The sequence below is a fragment of the Juglans microcarpa x Juglans regia genome, chromosome 8D, assembly GCF_004785595.1.
Source record: "Juglans microcarpa x Juglans regia isolate MS1-56 chromosome 8D, Jm3101_v1.0, whole genome shotgun sequence".
NCBI classification, from domain to species: domain Eukaryota; kingdom Viridiplantae; phylum Streptophyta; class Magnoliopsida; order Fagales; family Juglandaceae; genus Juglans; species Juglans microcarpa x Juglans regia.
In genome coordinates, this window is record NC_054608.1 from 3,404,742 (window position 1) to 3,426,903 (window position 22,162).

The 22,162-nt window shown below is 37.2% G+C and overlaps 1 pseudogene; it reads left to right on the top strand.

Annotated features, from left to right (window-relative positions):
• Positions 1-19,765: 19,765 nt before the first annotated feature.
• Positions 19,766-21,145, top strand: LOC121243539 (annotated as a pseudogene).
• Positions 21,146-22,162: the final 1,017 nt, after the last annotated feature.

Here is a 22,162-nt window from a genome sequence, read left to right on the forward strand (position 1 = left end):
TATGCTAGGTAGGCAACTTTTTTTACAGATTTCTGCAGAATAGTGCTACCTAGTTAATTTTCTTATGCCAGATAATTATTGTTATTATTTTGATAAGTTTAATCTCATATACATATATATCAGATAATTATTATGCATGCATGGACTAATTTATCAATGATATACAAAAGAAAACACGAATTTGGTGAAGATTTCCTATAAGGACAAGCCAAACCTGACTTCAATTAAAAAAAGTTCTTGTTGACCCCACCATAAATCCGATTTAATAGAAAATCTTATTTTTTAGCTTCTTATTTTATGATAAAGTTTCAGTTTCAGCTAATTCTTGATGGACTTCATGTCTATGGTGTTGTTCATGTGCTTTTGTTTCTGTCTATAAAACTTGAAGTATGGAGATTAAAAATCATTGCCAATTGTTGGTCTGGAATTGATAGTGTAATGATAGTTAAGGAACACATGATCGATCAAACCAATATTTATTGAGTGTTGACAATGTGCAAACATAGTTAATCCCTTGTTAAAGAATGTGGTTGGAGCTTTCTTTCAACTAGCCTCACTTAATTGGAAATATTGGGTTTAGTTTTTTTCAAGTCCATTTTCTCGACAAAATGTAAGTGTAACTGTAAGAACAGTTTCATTTTCTTGTCCTCTTTAGTTCCTTTTCTTAGTCAATTTGGGTTCCATTAAACCATATGGCAATTTTTTACCAGATTTTACTAGAAGAGCCAGTGGAACATAACTATGTTTCAAGGTTATGAATGATGGTTTGCAAAAGTGTTGTAATGGGGTGTCTAAAATTTGTTGTAACCAGTTACACGAGAACTTGTCACTTGGTGTGATGATTGTGAGCACCCTTTCACTCTCTTTCTTATTTGGGTATTTTTTTTATTTAGTAGTTTGCATATGTATTGAGTGGAGCTAGGTAATGTGAAAAAAGAAAAGATGTGGGAATCGAATTTAGAAATTTATAGTGAATAAAATTTGGATGTGCATTATATTTGTTATTTATTTTGTTTTGTGCATTTTTTTTTCTAAAACATCATTTCCAACGAGTAAAACGATCATTGAGAATCAATGGAAAAATACCTAGGCTTTTTCGGCGATTTTTGAACTTTTTGCAATGAGATATATTACCGCAATTTACTTTTCTCAACGATTTAAAATTAAATGGGAATGCTTTTTTCCAACAATTTTTTGAATAATTGCAATGGAAAAAAATTGTCGGAAAAAGTAACTATTTGCATAAACTTTTGGAGTTCGTTGGTTTAACTTATACCTGAGCAAACAATTGCGAAGAACATGCGGTGCAGTAAAAATCGCTGGAAAAGATCAAATCTGACGATTTTTTCTTGTAATGAAATGGGGTTCACTGAAAGTTTTTGACCATCTATTGTAGCTAGCATCCAAAAGGGTATGCTGAAGCTCAAATATTATGAAGTCTTTATCTCCACAATTATTTTTCTTCATTTACTATATCATACCATCATCACAATGCCTTAAAATTAGGTACTTCACTATGAATATTGATTCTATGCATGTGGGTTTTTATCTATTTGAGCTATGTTTACATGTATCTGTCCATTTTGTTAGTTTTGAGTTTTTGCCCACGTGCTAGGATCATTTGGGTATAAAGCCTAGAGTGGAGATGCTGAGTTTAATAAAGTGTTAAGTCGCATGATCAATGATAGAACCGTGTGCATGCAGGTGGAGATGAGAGAAGTGGTCACCAAGGTCGAGAGCGATCGAATGTCATTAATTGCACTTAAGAAGAAGAAGATTGATATACAGATCATGAAATTAGATTTTACTGACATGAATGCAATGTAACAAGACTATTTTCAAACTCTTCAGAAGGAAGTTTACAAGAAAATGAAAAATAGATCTACATCCACATCTACATCTTCATCCACACCTACATCTTCATCCACACCTTTTGGAAGGAAGTAATTATTTAGTACTCATACTCTTTTGTATATTGTAAATATACATTCATGTAGTAATTAGATGATAGATTCTAAAATTCTGACTTTAGTGGCTGCAACATATATGCTAAAAGTAAATGGACAGTTATGAGATGTATTTTGTGGAAATACAAAGCCTGGGCAATTGCATGGTGCCGGTGCAACTTCAACTGGACTACATGTATTGATTGAATAAAGCAACTACGTACAAGCTCCCATTTCTAGAACATTAATGATGTTGGATTGACGTTGGACCTCATGTACAATCTCTTATGGATAATGCTACAGACCCCGCTCATTCATCCTGATTTCGCTTCTCGTTTGACGTGGCCTCTACACGTTGCACAACTTTTAATTTTTTTAATCCCATATTGTAATATCCCGTATTTATGTGTATTTTGTTATATTATTTTATGATATTTTAAGTTGTGAAATCTATTTCAATGTGTCTTTCTTGTTATTAATTATTATTTAATTCGCTCTTTATTTTAAATTATTTTATTGTTGGATTTACTATTTTATTTTATTCTAAATTATTTTTTTCAACTTGCAGTTTTGAAATTCTTTTCATTGGATCAATTTTCTAACCCAAGTTGTGAGAATTGAACCTCATTTCTTTCCCCTCACTTTCTCTTTTTTTCCCTTTTTCTTTTTCTTCTCTTTTTCTTTTTTCCTTCTTTCTTTTTCTCCTTTCTTTCCCCTACTTTTCCTCCCGTGAGCGAAGCTGCCCTCCCCTCTCCCCATCCTTGAGCAACATTCCCCCTCCATTTTTAGCTCCTCCCTTGCTATCGTTAGCCTCCAGGCACGGCTTCAAGCTGCGCAGTCTTAGTGTTCCAACACGGCCATTGCGCCGCCATTAGCTACCATCTTTTCACCACAGCACTGGCAGCCTCACAGCTACCTAACCCACCCATCCTCAGCCCTGATCCGCCACCGATGAAACCCCTCCATCCCCATTTCTGATTTGGGTATTTTTGCCTTTAACCGCCGCCCACGCCTCCACCCCCAGCCAACCAACACCACCAGCAGCTTCACCAACACCCCTAAGCCCTTCTCTAGCCATCCCAAGCCTTTGTTTGTCCCCGTTCAAAAGTTGAGTTTTTGATACCTACAACCCTTGTCCATTTTTGCACTGTTGCATTGTTGTGCTGTCACTTCTAGCACTTCCTTTATCTTCTGAAAATAATATTTTGGCACTATAAATAATTTTTCAAAGAATTTCTTGAGATTTAAAAATATTTTTTGCACTAACAAATCTTTTCCAGTCTGGTTGGCTGTTTCAGATTTAAATATTGGCCTTCTGAGTTTGACGTTGGTTATGGTGGTTATTGATGAATTTAGAAAGTGAATATATTTAGAGTTAAGAGAATATGAAATATTGAGGAATTAAAATAGGTACTTCAGGTGTAAATATAAGATATCTGTTCATTTGAGATTTATTTAAATTACACAAATTTTCTATAGGGTGATGATTGATATGTATTTGTCATTGTTGTGAGGAAATTCAGAGAAGCTAAGAAGTACAGGTAAGCGGGATTCTTATGCTAGACTTTGTATAAAAATAAAATGGACTGAGGTCAATTTTGAAAATGTGCATGTTGTGTTATGAAAAGAAATCTTAAACGATCTCAGTTATTTGTTCTGCATTGTTCACGAGACTCTTTATAAGAATAAAGTATTTTCTGGCATGACTGGTGTAGAAAAATATGAGTGAATATGAAAATTTGATAAATTCTACATGTGACATGAAGATATTCTAAATCTGTTCTAGAAAATGTGAAATGATCTGAATTTCAGTACTCTGTTTTGATATCATGTGGCATCTGAAAAACCTTTGGCATGACTTTCTGATTCTGTTTTGACTTTGATTCTAATTCAATTCTGACTCTGGTTTTGATTCAATTCTGACTCTGGTTTTGATTTTGTTCTGACTCTGGTTTTGATTCTATTCTAACTTTGATTCTGATTTTGATTCTGTTTTGCTCTGATATGTGGCCCTATCACAAGATATAATTGTGATCTCTGGCCCTATCACGGGATACAATAGTGAACTCTGACCCTGTCACAGGATATAATAGTAATATTTGGCCCTGTCACGGAATACAATAGTGACCTCTGGCCCTGTCACGGGATACAATAGTGACCTTTAGCCCATTACAGGATATAATAGTGGTTTCTTATTCTGAGTGCAAATGCCTTGATATTCATGGTGATTTATGTTCTGACTCTGGTTTTGATTCAGTTCTGACTCTGGTTTTGATTCTGTTCTGACTTTGGTTCTGACATTGATTCTGATTCTGATTCTGTTTTGCTCTGATTCTGTTTTGCTCTGATATGTGGTCCTGTCTGTAGCAACTCGTATTTTAGTGTATTTTTACTAAAGGATTATTTTTATTAATTCAAAAATTTATTCTCTTGTTTTAAAATTATCGGATATTTTAAATAGTTTATTTTATGATCTTTAAATTGTGAAAATTAATTTGTTATGTTTTCTTGATATTTATTTATTGTTGTACATTTAAATTGTTCTTCTTTTTAAATTAATTGATTGTGGGATTTAATTATTTTATTTTCATTGTATCATTACGTTTAAATTATTTTAATTGATTTGCTATTTTAAAATCATCTTCATTGGATCATTTTTATGACCCAAGAAGTGAGGATTGAATCAAATTTCTTTCCCCTTACTTTTATTTTTCCCTTTTTCTTTTCCCTTTCTTTTCTTTCTTCCCCTTTTCTTTTTCTTCCTCTGCTTTTCCCTTTCCCGCGTGATAGCCTCCCGCTCTCCCCGTGCATTTTCGTCCCTCTCCCAGCCCACCACCGCAGCACCGCCGTGGCCCTCACCGCCCAGCCCATTCTCTCCCCCACCGGCCAGCGACCACCTCCCTCCAGTCTCAGCTCCTATCGCGCCGCCGTTAGCCTCCACGAACTGTCCAAAGTCGCGGTGTTCTCTTCGATCGCGCGTTGCCATCGCGCCACCACCGGCCACCATCTCTTCACCACTTCATCCTTGACCTCCTAGCAACCCAATGGACCCAATCCCAATTCCGATCCGTCACCGGTGAAGCACATCCAATCTCATTTCCGATTTGGATATTTTTGATCTTCAACCACCTTTTGCGCCGCCACCCACGGTAAACCACTACCACCATTGGCTTCACCGACCTCTCTAGGCTCTACCTATCAATTTTGAGTCTTGGTTTGTCTTCATTCAAAAGTGAGTTTTTGAGACCCACGGCCACAATGTATTTTACACTGTTACGCGTTGCTGAGCCGCCACTTCTTGCAGTTTCGTGATCCTTCAAAAATTATTATATATCACTGTAAGTATTTTTTCAAAGAACTTTCGTGATTTAAATATATTTTTACACTAACACATATTATTGTGATCTGGTTGGACATGCCGGACTGAGTCCGAAGAGTTTGGGGGTCGGATGGATTATGGACGGAGTTATTGTGTGATTGGTTTGCATTGTTGGTTGTTGTGCTGTTATTTCATGTATATGGCATATTTGCACGCATGTTCATGTTTGTAAATGAAAACTGAGTTTTCACATGATTGCATACATGTTCATATGTTTATCTGAAAATTAGATTTTCATGTGAAATGATTTGAGTGTGTTTGAAACGACTAGATTGACTGGTTTGAGAAAAATGAAAAGAGACTGTATAGATGGTGGTAAGCAGGGGTAGAGTTCTGCCTGTGATTCCCGCCTATGGTGCACGCGGTAGGGATGGTGTGTGGCGCCCCCAATCCCCTTATATAAATACACAGGGATCGAGACGCCAGGATGGTGACAACACGGTCACACATCCCAACGAAGTGCCAGTGTGTGTACATGCAACAGTGTTCAAATAAAATAATGCAGCGGATAGTCAACTAAGTACCAGAATTTAATTACAATCAAACATCAGTAAAGATTTAAATAGCAGTTATACAGTCATCCATAAAATAATTTACAATAGTTTTAAATGTTCAAACGAGTGATCCCAGATCACTCCTCAGGCGGAGCCGTCTCCTCAGGCTCGCCCTCCTCCTCCTCATCAGCATCAAAATCTGCGACACCACAAAATGGTCTCGCAGGTAAGTATAACCCAAACAACAACGTAATATAAAATGCATTAAACGCAACTAACATGCATGCACATGAAAACATGCATTTTTCCACAAAACATCATTTTTCCCGAAAATGATAAATTTTCAACACACACCAAAATCTCATTTTGGTCCAAATTATCCGTAAATTATTTTCCCAGAAAATGATTTACCCAAAAATCAACTCGCACTATTTTCCCAGAAAATAGTGCATTAATCCCAAATGCACCATGCATTATTTCCATATGCACCATGGTCTCCCCTATGGACCATCCGCACGTCCTGGCTTCGCAGCGGTGCTCAGTTCCGCGCCCAGCGCGTACATGGCCAAGCACTCACACTACGCAACGAGCGATGCCCAGTTCCGCGCCCAGCGCGTACGTGGCCAGACATCCTCTAGTCCCCGCCAGCAGAAGGACCACGGAGTCGGCACGAGACCATCTCGTCCGATCCCATTGTCGCCCGGCGACAATCCAGGGGACGTTACTCAGAATATTCCGCTCCCGAGTAACCAGAGGAGATCCACCGAGTTAATCCCCCATCTCGGCTTGGGGTCGTGATACACACGCACCAAAAATATTAACACATAAAATCATAGCTTTTCAAAGCACATGAACATGAATGCAATACACGAAAACCCAGTTTTCTTTTACAAACATGATCATGCATGAAATAATGAAATGCACATGTACCAACACAATGTCCAAACCAACAGATACCAATCCAATCAAATCCAACCAAACAACTCCAATCACAAATTCATCCGACCCCCGAACTCCTCGGACTCAGTTCGGCATGCCAAAAATACAGTGAAATGGGTTAGTGCAAAAATACATTTAAATTACGAAAGTTCTTTGGAGAAATACTTACAGTGCAATATAATAATTTTTCGAGGATCACAAAGTTGAAAAAGGCGACGTTTGAGCAACGCCACAGTGTAAAATACACTGTGGCCGTGGGTCACAAATACCAACTTTTCAACGAGGACAAACGAAGACCCAAGATTGATAGGGTAGGGCCTAGGGAGGTCGGTGAAGCTAGTGGTGGTGGTGGTTTGCCGTGGGTGGCGGCGCAAGGGGTGGTTTTAGGCCAAAAAGTACAAATCGGAGATGGACTTGGTGGGGCTTCACCGGTGACGGATCGGAGCTGGGGTTGGGTCCAATGGGTTGCTAAGAGGTCGAGGATGAAGTGGTAGGAAGATGGTGGCCGGAGGTGGCGCGACGGCGCGAATGGAGCTGGAACGAAAGTGACGCCGCGGCTTGAATGGGCTCGTGGTGGCTAACGGCGGCGCGAATGGAGCTGGAAACGAAGGTGTGGCGTCGCCGGTGGCTGGGGAAGCTGGGGAGCCGGGCGGTGTCGACCACCGCCGGCGCACGGCGGCGGGCTGGGGGAGAGATGAATGCACGGCGAGAGAGAGAGTGAGAGGGAGCTGGGTCTGCGCGTGGGGAGGGGAAATAAGGAGGAAAAAAAAAGAAGAAAAAAAAAAGAAAAGAAAGAAAAGAAAAGAAAAGGGAAAGAAAAAAATAGAGGGAAAAGAAATGAGGTCCAATCCTCATAACTTGGGTCACAAAAATGATCCAACGGAAACGATTTCAAAACCTCAAGTTAAATAAAATAATTTAAACGTAATGGTAAAGTCAAATTGAAATAATTAAATTCCACGGTAATTAATTTAAATATTAAAAGCAATTTAAATGCATAACAATAAATAAATATTAAGAAAGCATATAAAAATAATTTCCACCAAATAAAAATCATAGAAATAAACTCACTAAAAATCCAACCAATTTAAAATAAGAGAAATTATTTTAATTACATAAAAATAATTCCTTCAGTAAAAATACACTAAAATACGGGGTGTTACATCCTCCCCCCTTAAAAAAATTTCGTCCTCGAAATTGGCAAGGTCAACATTAAGACTAAGACAGGAATAAGATTCAACTAAGAGCACATACCGCCAAAATAGTCCGGCAAGGCCACTCTATAAGCAACAAGCGCAACCTTCTCTACGATCTGAAAATGGCCAACATATCTTGGACATCAACAATCGCCCAAATTGAGTTCTTCCCACTAGGAGTCCTCGGCAACCCTACCACAAAATCCATAGAAATATCATCCCACTTCCACTCCGGAATAGGGAGAGGTTGAAGTCTACCTTGATGCTCAACCTTAACTAGACGGCACGTGGCACATTCCTCAATGAGCATGGCACTATCCATCATACTCATTTTAGTCCCCCAATGACACATCACGACCAGTATTCCTAGAGTGACTGCTATCCAAAAATCTCATTTCCTCGAGAACCTTAATACAACATCCAATAAATTCCAATGATCAAAAGCCCTTACAATAATATGTGCCAACTGCAATCAACTCCTATGCTCCAACTTCTAAACCTTTATTGAATTCTACTATTGGAAACCTAATAGCCACTTCCAATGTTAACCATCAATAACAAATTGCACAACCAAATGATTAATCTCCAATTACAAATATCTTCTCAAAATTCAAGTTACCGTTAATTCTTCAAATCAGCACAATTTGAACTCCTGACTACAACAAAAATACCACGCTTCTGCTGCGCACTCTGATATTCGCCACATGCATAAAACATTACGTTCTCATGAAACTAACACCATCGAGTACAAGGTGGCTCCATTCCTACTAACCAAAACTCTTATCACAATTTGGTAGAAAAATACTCTCTCCCAAAACCACGAGTTATAACTCAAATTCCTCAATTAACTTCTGCTGCCTTGATCAAAATCAAATTCTATAAAATACAACCATGATCAAAAACAGAAACCCAATATCAAACAACCTCAGCATCCCAAATTGAAAATAAACAACCTCAACCCAAAATACACTCATCTCCTCTAAGATAAGAAACATCCTTTAAAAGACTCAATTCCAACCTAGCGAATCAAAAAGAGTGCCTAGAGACTTCTACCTAACAACCTAAACCCGAAAGCTCACCATCTACATTCTAAACATCATCTAATCTAACGGTGACTAAACTCACAGCGAACCACCATTGACTTCACCAAAACATTAACAAAACCTCCTTGGTAACTCGCCCACCTATTTCTACTCCAATAAGCTAGTATTAACACAACTAGTTCCTTCAATAGCACATCACTATTAAACCTCAGGGCAAACCATACTGATCAAATCTTCAATCTACCAAAAGCCATTGCAAAGCACCCAAGGATCCTAATGCTTTATTAACTCACATACTTGATCATATCATTCATCGCTAACGTCTAAACTTCAACTTTCAAGATCTTATCATATACCGTACGTGACATCCCATCAATCTCTCTTCAAGTTAAATAACAATGTCCTTCATTCAACCAACTAGATGCTCAAACTCCAAAAGAAAGTATAACCTTAAAATTTAAATTCCTAGGTAACCTCAAGTCACAATTAATTCCTGAAGATAATCACAATAACTATTCCCAACCATGATTCATTGAGTAACCCACTTCAATTGCACACTTCGATCAACTCCCCAAAAACTCCAAGCCAAAGTCTCTTGAATTACTACTATTGTGTCGACTCCTCTTCCACACCTACCAAAACCACTTCTTTCAAACCAAAATGAGACTAGGACCTATACTCTCCGAAATCCATAACCACTCACCACTACTATACATCAATCTTACGCACCCTTAGCCAAAACCAATAATCCTCCAAACGTGCAGGTGGTCATCATTACCATTTCCATCACTAAACCTATATCCTCGAAATCAATAAGAATCATTTCTTTAATCGTCACCATCTATTATCCTTAAAATTGATATGGATTAAATCCTCAACCTGACACTGTAACCTCAAGCTAAAATCAATTATTAACTGAACTAGATCAACATCCTCCATCTCCAAGGAAATTCTCCCCTAAAAAATTCTCATATCAATAACTCAACTCAGATCAATCCTATTTTAATTCAGCCATTCAACTCTGCAATTCTAAAACCTTAACCCAGATATAAATCATTTCCTGAAATCCTCAAGATCGATGAACTCAAATCTAAAACATTCGCCTTATAAAACTTGTAAATTCTAAAACCCCAAATGTTATCAAATTGCTTATCGAGGTCGGCAAGATCAAAAACTTCTAGTCTAAGTAATCTCTTAATTGCTTGTTGAACCTACCAGCTTAACTCCCATTAACTTATTTTCAAAAAAACTATGGGGCCACAAACCTTAGATGAACTTCTCATAAATCTAACATTGACATTCGTTGACTTACAACCCCCTACCTCAAAGACTCATTACCTAAATTCTACGGAACCTAAATCCTCAATTATCCTAAGCAATTAAAAACTATTCCCCTCCTTAGCAGCAACTTGAGTACCTAATCCAAAGAGTTCTCCCAGACCCTGATGTTCGAGCCTTGATATTAAAACAACCAATCACCAAGAGTTCAGGCCTACTATACCAATGTTTAAGCCTAACAATGGCCTTCTCAGTCGTACCATCTTCCTGTCATAATATAACCCTTAACCCGCCTTTCAATTTCGAACAAAACAAAATAAAATAAAATTCCATAAATAAAATAACATACGACAAAATGCATAAAACCAATGAAGTAGTTCACCATAAAATAAATATAACAATAAAATAATCCGCCATAAAATAAAACAATTAAATTAAAATGACATACAAATAAATAAATAAACAACAAAATTATTATACAATAAAATAAATAAACAACAGAATTATTATACAATAAAATAAACAAAGCCAATAAAACCATACTCAACCAAAGGTAAACACTAATTAAAGCAATAAAATCAAATAAATCAAATAACATCAATTAACATAAAATAAAATAGCAATAAACTCATAATATAAAATAAATAACTTAACTTACACCACTTAAACAAAAATTTTATTATTTTAAAATAATAATAAAAAAAATTTTCTGGTACTATCCTAAGGGACATGTGGTTTTACCCAGAGCCGAACTGCTCTGATACCACCTGTGGCACCCCCAATCCCCCTTATATAAATACACAGGGATCGAGACGCCAGGATGGTGACAACACGGTCACACATCCCAACGAAGTGCCAGTGTGTGTACATGCAACAGTGTTCAAATAAAATAATGCAGCGGATAGTCAACTAAGTACCAGAATTTAATTACAATCAAACATCAGTAAAGATTTAAATAGCAGTTATACAGTCATCTATAAAATAATTTACAATAGTTTTAAATGTTCAAACGAGTGATCCCAGATCACTCCTCAGGCGGAGCCATCTCCTCAGGCTCGCCCTCCTCCTCCTCATCAGCATCAAAATCTGCGACACCACAAAATGGTCTCGCAGGTAAGTATAACCCAAACAACAACGTAATATAAAATGCATTAAACGCAACTAACATGCATGCACATGAAAACATGCATTTTTCCACAAAACATCATTTTCCCCGAAAATGATAAATTTCCAACACACACCAAAATCTCATTTTGGTCCAAATTATCCGTAAATCATTTTCCTAGAAAATGATTTACCCAAAAATCAACTCGCACTATTTTCCCAGAAAATAGTGCATTAATCCCAAATGCACCATGCATTATTTCCATATGCACCATGGTCTCCCCTATGGACCATCCGCACGTCCTGGCTTCGCAGCGGTGCTCAGTTCCGCGCCCAGCGCGTACATGGCCAAGCACTCACACTACGCAACGAGCGATGCCCAGTTCCGCGCCCAGCGCGTACGTGGCCAGACATCCTCTAGTCCCCGCCAGCAGAAGGACCACGGAGTCGGCACGAGACCATCTCGTCCGATCCCATTGTCGCCCGGCGACAATCCAGGGGACGTTACTCAGTATATTCCGCTCCCGAGTAACCAGAGGAGCTCCACCGAGTTAATCCCCCATCTCGGCTTGGGGTCGTGATACACACGCACCAAAAATATTAACACATAAAATCATAGCTTTTCAAAGCACATGAACATGAATGCAATACACGAAAACCCAGTTTTCTTTTACAAACATGATCATGCATGAAATAATGAAATGCACATGTACCAACACAATGTCCAAACCAACAGATACCAATCCAATCAAATCCAACCAAACAACTCCAATCACAAATCCATCCGACCCCCGAACTCCTCGGACTCAGTCCGGCATGCCAAAAACAGAGTGAAATGGGTTAGTGCAAAAATACATTTAAATTACGAAAGTTCTTTGGAGAAATAGTTACAGTGCAATATAATAATTTTTCGAGGATCACGAAGTTGAAAAAGGCGACGTTTGAGCAACGCCACAGTGTAAAATACACTGTGGCCGTGGGTCACAAATACCAACTTTTCAACGAGGACAAACGAAGACCCAAGATTGATAGGGTAGGGCCTAGGGAGGTCGGTGAAGCTAGTGGTGGTGGTGGTTTGCCGTGGGTGGCGGCGCAAGGGGTGGTTTTAGGCCAAAAAGTGCAAATCGGAGATGGACTTGGTGGGGCTTCACCGGTGACGAATCGGAGCTGGGGTTGGGTCCAATGGGTTGCTAAGAGGTCGAGGATGAAGTGGTAGGAAGATGGTGGCCGGAGGTGGCGCGACGGCGGCGCTGGAACGAAAGTGACGCCGCGGCTTGAATGGGCTCGTGGTGGCTAACGGCGGCGCGAATGAAGCTGAAAACGGAGGTGTGGCGTCGCCGGTGGCTGGGGAAGCTGGGGAGCCGGGCGGTGTCGACCACCGCCGGCGCACGGTGGCGGGCTGGGGGAGAGATGAATGCACGGCGAGAGAGAGAGTGAGAGGGAGCTGGGTCCGCGCGCGGGGAGGGGAAATAAGGAGGAAAAAAAAAGAAGAAAAAAAAAGAAAAGAAAGAAAAGAAAAGAAAAGGGAAAGAAAAAAATAGAGGGAAAAGAAATGAGGTCCAATCCTCATAACTTGGGTCACAAAAATGATCCAACGGAAACGATTTCAAAACCTCAAGTTAAATAAAATAATTTAAACGTAATGGTAAAGTCAAATTGAAATAATTAAATTCCACGGTAATTAATTTAAATATTAAAAGCAATTTAAATGCATAACAATAAATAAATATTAAGAAAGCATATAAAAATAATTTCCACCAAATAAAAATCATAGAAATAAACTCACTAAAAATCCAACCAATTTAAAATAAGAGAAATTATTTTAATTACATAAAAATAATTCCTTCAGTAAAAATACACTAAAATACGGGGTGTTACATGGTGGTTGTGTCCCGCCTGTAATTCCCGCCTGCGGTGCACACAGTAGGGATGGTGGTATAGTCCCGCCTATGATTCCCGCCTACAGTGCTCTGATAAATATTTATGGTGTGTGATAAGTATTCATTTTATGTGATAAGTATTCATTGTGTGGAAAGGAACTGTAAGGATGGTGGTAAGCAGGGATGGTAGTAGAGTCCCGCCTGTGATTCCCGCCTATCGTGCACGCGGTAGTGATGGTGGTTGTGTCCTGCCTGTGATTCCCGCCTACGGTGCATGCGGTAGGGATGGTGATAAGCAGGGACGGTAGTAGAGTCCCGCCTGCGATTCCCGCCTATAGTGTCCGATAAATGGTTTGTTTTGTGTGAATCATTTTCTGGAAAAATGACAGACTATGTTTTTGGGCCAAAATGGGATTTTGGCGTGTGTTGGAAATAATCATTTTTTGGGAAAAACGGTATTTTATGGCTAAGTGGATTTTGTCGTATGAATGCATGTTGGTTACATTAATATGTTTTTATCTCGAAAGTTGTTTGGTTTATACTTACCTGTGGTACCATTTTATGGTATCGCAGATTTTGATGCAGATGAGGATGACAAGCCTTAGCTTGGCTCCGTTGGTGGAGTGATCTGTGATTGCTCCTGTTTATCGAGTTTCATTTTTTTTTATCAATTTATGTGTTACCTTTGTAATTTATTTGGGATGACTGTATAACTTTTTAAAGGTAAATTGTTTTGAATATTTGCATTTAAACTTCTGATACTTAGATGACTTATATTATCCGTTGCGATTTTTATTATGCACTTTTGCATGTTGCACACACTTGAGCACATTTTGTTGGGATGCGTGACCCGTATTGTCATTATCCTGACGTCACGATTCTCTTGTTTTTGTATGTGGGAGTCAGTGCGTCACACTGTCAAGGGATATAATTGTTACATCTGGCCCTGTCACAGAATACAATAGTGACATCTGGCCCTTTCACGGGATACAATAGTGACCTCTGGCCTACCATGTGATATAATTGTGGTTTTCTGTTCTAAGTGCAATCGCCTTGATATTCATGGTGATTTATGTTCTGTTTGGCTTTCCGCAGAATGTACAACCTTACCACAAAGGTTAAACATGAAATTCTGTTCTGATATGATATTTCAGTTATGCTATGTCAATGAAATTTTGAATGAGAATATTTTCTGAAAGCTTCACTCTTGTATTTTAGGTAACATGTTTCGATTCTGCATTCTGAAAACAAGTATTCTAACTCTGCATTCTAAAAGAAAATATTTTGTTCAGCATTCCAAATTTTGATAAATGTACATATTTACATACTAGTATATGTTCTCTGCTTACTGAGTTGTTAATCATTCACCCCCTTATCTCCAATATTTTCAAATGATTTTAGATATTTCAGTTGAAGATCAAGACTATGAAGCATTGGGTGAGATGACTTAAGAATAATGGATTAAGAATAGAAAGTTTCGATGAATATTGACGATTTTTGTTAAGAAATTTCATTACGTTCTGATGACGTTATATTTTTTGAAGAATTGATTATATTGAGAAAATTAGTTTGAATCAAAATTTCTTTATAATATTGGAAATTTAGAGTCTATAATTATATTGTTGAAATGTGAGTTTAAGTGACATGTAGAGAAGTTGATATTTTTGGATTACTATATCGAGGATTTGATAAATATGTTTGTGTGATTATTTAAATTGGAAGTATTTACGATTGATTTGGAGCTTTTGAAAGTATATTAGTAGTATTGGAGTTGATTATCAGGTAATATGAGTTAACTTTCTGGACTTTCAGAAACAGGACGTTACACACGTTGCTCCTCCATCTCAGACAAAATCTCCAAGGTAATTTTTTATTTTTTTTATTTTTTACCTTAGTTTTCCCTGCACCCACCGGCCTATCTCTATAATTATTTTTTGTTTTTCTATTTATTTATTTTTTACCTCAGTTCCTGCATGTTTGGTTATTTCAGCCATAGTTGCAATCATGGTTGCTATAGTGATGCCCAACATATATATGCATATAATGACGATGCCCAATGATGACATTCAGGTTGAGTAATTCAGTGGTATAACTCCCTAAATGGGGCATGAACAATCCGGTGCATGCCCAACATATATTGTGATGCGGTGTTTGTGCATATGCCAGTGGGGTTAGTGCAGGAGCAGTTATCGTACAGTTAAATTGTTTGTGTATATGCAGTCAAGATAGAAACGTGCAGGGTATGTGAAAATCACAAACTGTTCTATGGTCTTTCTCCAGCCCCAATCGAAGTGTGTCATTCAGTATTTCCATTATCCAGCCACTATTTTTATGCTCTGTATCCAGCAAAATATCACATATGTTTCCATTCTCGGGCAACCATCATGAACTTCAAGATGACTAAAAATGCCCATAGTCAAAAGAGGTTTGCAGGGAAACTGAGGTAAAAAAAAATATCCATAGCTCAGAAGATCAAAAGAATTCTAGAGAAACAAAAAAAATAAATAAATAAATAAAATTGTAGAGATTGGCCGGTGGGTGCAGGAGAAACTGAGGTAAAAATAAATAAATAAATTTACTGAAGATTTCGTTGGAGATGGAGGAGAGAGGAGATGAACTCGTGGGGCTGGGACAGCAAACTAGATAGGGCTGGGGGCGAAGTCGATGAGAAGGAGACCAAGTTAGGGGATGTGTTAAAAAAAAAATAAAAATTAAATGACGTGTTTAACGGAAAAAGAAGGAGACCAAGTCAATGAGCTGGAAACAACGTGGGATTAAAAAAATTAAAAGATGTGTAACGTATAAGGACCACGTCAAACGTAAAGAAAAATGGGGATGAATGAGCAGGGTCCGTAACATTATCCATCTCTTATAGGTTGGATATTGAGCCTTATTTTATAAGAGATTGGATATTGAGCCTTATTTTTCTTGTAAACACGATAAAATAATAAAGAGAAATAGAGAAAAATAAATGCATTTCAGGGTCACAACTATTTGCATGGGAAAAATGAAATCAACAGTTTTACACCAACAAGGCCTTGAAGTTCGAGGATGGGTACCAGTAAGATTATTTTAGTCTTTTTTTCTGATATTTTTATATCTTACAGATTGTTAAAAAAAAATTATAACATCATTTAATAATATTTCTTTTATTATTAAATAAAAAATATTTGTGAGAACTTATTTATTAGAATTAATATTTTGAATACTGTACTAGAAGTCATACCGGTCAAGACAGTGAAATAAAATATTTCGATATTAATACCGTTTTATGTACTATTTTAAAATAATTGATATATAAATAAATTATATGTATAAATATATATATATAAATTATATTATAAAATAATAGTCTATATTTAAGTAAATTATATATAAATATATATATAAATTATAAATAATTTAAATTGAATTGAAGATAAAAAAATAAATTTATAATTTCAAAAAATAAAAAAAAAATAAAGTTAAAAGGTAAAAATTTCAGTCAGTACAGATTAAAATTGAGACCGGTATCATAAATATCGGTCATATCAACAAGTGCGGTAGGAAACTGAAAACAATGATCGGGACAACACTTTAGACGGATTGTTTGAAGTTCGTTTGTCCGATATATTTTATGAATAATAATAAAAAATATATACTAAATAATAATAAAATAAACATATTAATAAAATATTTTAAAAATACTGTACGATCTAATCTAATCCCGACTGAATCACTAGTTTTTGCCACTTGATTCGATAAAATCTGACATATATAACTTCCAAATCACGTACGTACTCGTCTAGTCTTTTCCATGCAGTAATTTTTGTTGTTGCATGCATGTGTCGGTGCATACATGGCATTATTGTTGTAGGAGAAGTGGCTTGACTCGGTCAGGAGGAAGTGTCATTTTTGTTTGCATGCATTAAATGTAAAGATGCTTTGTAACCCAAAAGAGAAACATGTGGTCGCTAGGTGTAAGACTAGATTTGTCATATACTCACGTCTCTCTCGTCTACGAGAGCATGAAAGCTGAGAGTGTAGAGAGAAGATAACGACTGTAGTAAAAGTGGCTTGACTCCCTCTGCCAAGAAGAAATTATTTTTGTTTGCATGCATTAATAGCAATTACGTACACTTTGCATGCCAAAACAGAAATAGGTGAGCCCTAGGTGTAAGACTTGATTTGTCTTTTCTAATTTACAGCTTGTCATGCATTTAACTATACTGACGCATAAAATGTGCAATCAAAATTACTATGCCTCGTTTATGTATTTAATTTTTTTTTAATTTTTTTATTTACTAATTAAGAAAATGAATTTTAGTATATTAATATATTTCTTTATTTTTTAAAAATATTTAAAAATATTAAAAATATATGAAATATAAAAATATAAATTTGATTAAGAAATTCTTCTGAGATCGTCTCCCCCGATGGTACTAAAATCTCCGACCACTAATATTTATAAGGAAAAGGGTGGAAAATCATTTTTAACACAAGTTAATAAAATTCTGTCACGTAAACTTCTAATAAATTTCTATCTACATTTAGATAAACCAGATTCCTCTCCTCTCTCTTTCTCCCTCCCCCACTCGACTGCAACTTCCCCTCTCTCTCTCTCTCTCTAAATTAAACAAATTTAGCACAGGGATTGAGAAATAATAAAATTAATAACCACCCACACACCTGAATATTATTCCTAGCAAAAGAAGAATTGAATAAACTACGAACTCTCACAAATGAAATCATTTTCAGACTCGTTCAAACATTTTAAAACAAAAATCTCAATTTTCAAATGTGTAAAACGGCTCTTAAAATATCTTCATTGTCTTGCCTAGAAATAATCGAACGCCAGAATGAATATATTGGAGAGCCTGTACTTTTAACTCCTTTGAGATTCAACTCCATTCCGTCCATTTGATTTGTGAGGCAAAGCTTCAAAGAAAAATATGCACTGAGCTCTATTTGATGGCGTGGCAAGCTGCAATTCGGACAGACAGCTAGAGAGAATGTATTTTAAAGCAAGAGAGAGGGGGAGGTTGCAGTTGGGTAGGGGAGGGAGAAAGAATGCATTAAAAATGGGTTAAAAATGAATTTTGTGCTTAATTTGTTTAATTTAGAGAGAGAGAGAGTGTATTTTAGAGAGAGAGAGGGGAAGTTGCAGTTGGGTGGGGAGGGAGAAAGAGAGGAGGGAAGAGAAGCAAGTAATCTGGTATATATATCAATTCTGCTATATTATACAGACGATTTGGCGCACAAATTCGCGCAACCCAACTGACGAGGCGCATTGTTTTATTAAAAAAACACAGAAAAAAACATAAAAAGAAGAAAAACGAACGTCATCTGCTCTCTCGTTCCTCCCCACGCCAGACTTTTCTCTCACTCCTCTCCCAAGCGTTCAACTACTCTCTTTCCACTAGCACAGCAGCAGCAACCTCACATCTATGAAGAATAATTCCAGAAAGTCATCCAAAATATAAAACTAAAAAATCAAAAAATAATTTTAGAAAGTCATTCATGAAAACAACCTAACGTCTGAATAATTTCAGAAACTCACCCCTCCCTTAATCATCCATGGAACTTTTGTTGTGTTTGCCACCATACCCGAAGAAACAATGCCCTCTAAAATGACTCTTTGGCCCAATGCTCCTTTCCAATATACTGGCTACATGTTTGTGAAAAGATTCCTAACCTTCTTAGATTTGCTAGCTTATTTTCACTCTTCTTGTTTGTGGTTTTGGGATTACGGGTTGTAATAATCTGATCAACAATGCCACTCTCGTTTCTGAAATCCCATCAACACCAAACCCCAGCATTCCTCCTCTGCTCGCGTCATTTCTTCTTCTTGTATAAATAAAGTATACCCAAATCATGCAACAAGGAACTAATATTTATTCCGAAAACAAAACCTAAAAATCAGAATAATAATAAAATTGTGAAAGTCAAATACAAAATAGATATTTCCCAGTTTTTGGGTTTCAGATCACACTTTCTGTTTTTTGGGTCTGTAAATTTCTAGGTTTTAATCCAAAAACGACTAGGGTTTAAGTGGCAATGTCTATAGGAGTTTGCAAGAAGCGTGTTGGAATGAAAGAGAAGAGAAGGGGATGCTACACGATGTGTTTCAATCGATTGGAGAAGAAAAGAATGGAATGTTCAGCTATGGGAGAATGGGAGAGAAGGCGTGAAACTCAGAGATTAGTCCCACACCAAAACGTAAAATGCAACATTTTTGTTTTGCCAGGTCACATTTCGTGCGCCAAAATGCTTACATTTAGACTTTTCCATCTAAATATAGATAGAAATTTATTAGACGTCTTACTTGGTAGAATTTTATTAGCATGTGTTAAAAATGATTTTTCACCCGTTGGGAACTTTTCCCATATTGTGCAGCCAAAATGAAAAAATTGTTTCTATAAATTGTGCAGAACGCTTCACATTAAATTTGCAATCAAATTAACGAGTCCTGCACCGAACTTGGGCATTCAGATAACACAAACGGAGGGAAGCAATCGCCAATATTCATGGCTGCAGTTGAAGAAATGCGCGAGTCACCGCGAGCACGGGGTCCAGCCACAATACTGGCCATTGGTACAGCCAATCCGAAAAACTGTATCCACCAAAAGACTACCCAGATTTCTACTTCCGTGTGACAGAGAGTGAGCACATGACAGAACTAAAGGACAAGTTTAAGCGTATTTGTAGGTGTTCTCAGACCCTAAGTCTTTACTTTTTTTTGTAAATTCAAGCACTAATAAAGCTTGCATGCATGCATGAAACCTAGAAATAATATCGATATTCTCTCATGAACTAACAAATGATCAAACACTTCAACTCACAGCTTCATAATGTTGTTTATGGTACTCTGTAAAACTAGTACTTTTGTTGAATGTAAAATCTCACAAACAGGTGACAGAACGACGATAAGAAAACGTTATTGTCATCTTACTGAGAAGATTCTGAAGGCGAACCCGAATATAGGTAAGTATAAGGCCCCATCTTTAGATGCACGTCAAAATATGCTGGTTTCAGAGGTACCCAAGCTCGGAAAGGAAGCAGCATTGAAGGCTATCGAAGAGTGGGGCCAACCCATCTCAAAGATAACACACCTTGTATTCTGCAGCTCCTCGAGCATCGACATGCCTGGTGCAGACTTTCAGCTCACTAAGCTCCTCGGCCTTAATTTATCCATAAACAGATACATGATCTCCCATCAAGCTTGTTATGCAGGTGGGACTGGCCTTCGCATTGCCAAGGATCTAGCCGAAAACAATGTAGGCGCACGTGTTCTTGTCGTGTGTTCCGATATCATGACTGTTCTTTTTCATGCACCCTGCGAAACCCACATAGACATCTTGATAGGCCAAGCACTTTTCACAGATGGTGCAGCGGCAGTAATCATCGGTTCCAATCCCAAAACCTCAATTGAGCATCCACTCTTCGAGCTAGTATCGGCCAGGCAATCGATTATCCCCGATACTGAGAGTGGAATTATAGGAACTGTACGTGAAATGGGCCTCACCTACTATTTATCTGAAAATGTTCCCAAGTCTGTTGGTGATTACATTAACAATTGCTTGGTCGAAACATTTAACCCAATTGGTATAAGTGATTGGAACTCCTTGTTTTATGTAGTTCATCCTGGTGGCCCTGCCATTCTTAACAGGATCCAAGAAAAGCTAGATCTAAATGAGGAAAAACTCAGAGCAAGTAGGCATGTGCTAAGTGAGTATGGGAACATGACCGGCCCTTGCGTGCTATTTGTACTCGATGAGATGAGGAAGAAGTCTGCGGAAGAAGGAAATGCAACAACTGGTGAAGGGTTGGAATGGGGAGTTCTGCTTGGACTTGGGCCAGGTCTCACAGTGGAGACTCTTGTCTTGCACAGTGTTCCCACAAATTAAGAAAGACGTTTTGCTCGTGATTTTTAACCTCTGCATGGTTTTAAGGAAAGATTGATATATCTTTTCAAATTGTTGTGCTCGTGTCAACTGTACTTGCTGCATTTATATTTCCAATAAGAAGGTTTTGCTGGTAACGTGGGTAATTAAGCATCTTCTATTTTTCAAATGTGAACAACTTTTTGTGTTTTTTCTTTTAATAAAGAAGATCAAATGATTTTCGAACTGGAATAATCTTTTGTATAATAACAAAACAAAACAATGTGGCACAATTTTAAAATTTATTCTTCAAATCAAATTGTCATGTAAATTGTGTGTAATGTAAAAGTTTTTAAATAGAATTATTCGCTGCTCTTATAATATTGCTAAATATATATATACTAATTCCATGCCAGTTACACCTCCTCTATCCCGACCCCTAGAAGTACTTATCGACAAAACCGATTGTCAATGTCTAAATTCGCATAACAAATTGGAATGGAGAAATGAATTATTCCTAGCCCACGATGGTAATTCAGGCATCGATACAGTGCTATTCACGTTCATTAATAAAATAATAATAAATAAACAAATAAAAATAAATAAAGAGAGACATAAATATTTACGTGGTTCGGCATAAAAGCTTACGTCCACGGGTTGTTTGGTGACAAAATCTACTATGATAGATGATTTTACAATCTCACATATTGCTCAATACAATGGAGAAATCTAGGGCTTCAAGAGATTGAAGATGGTACCTCCCTTGAGAGAGATATGGTGGAGTCGCTATATATGATAAAGTTTGTACGTAGAAAGCTTGTGGAGAATCCCATTCATTTGTAGTGATTTTCTCCTTTTATAGAGATATATTTTCTTTCTTAGAGTGATTGAGTTAAACTTACCTTGTGAAACATTTTCCTTTTAGGAATCTGAGCCAACTGCTTTTGGTTTATCTCTTCTCTGTCTTATCTCTTAACTTTATCTCTTCTTTTATTATTAATAATAGGTTTACAATGGATTGGGCCCATTCAATTTTGTCTC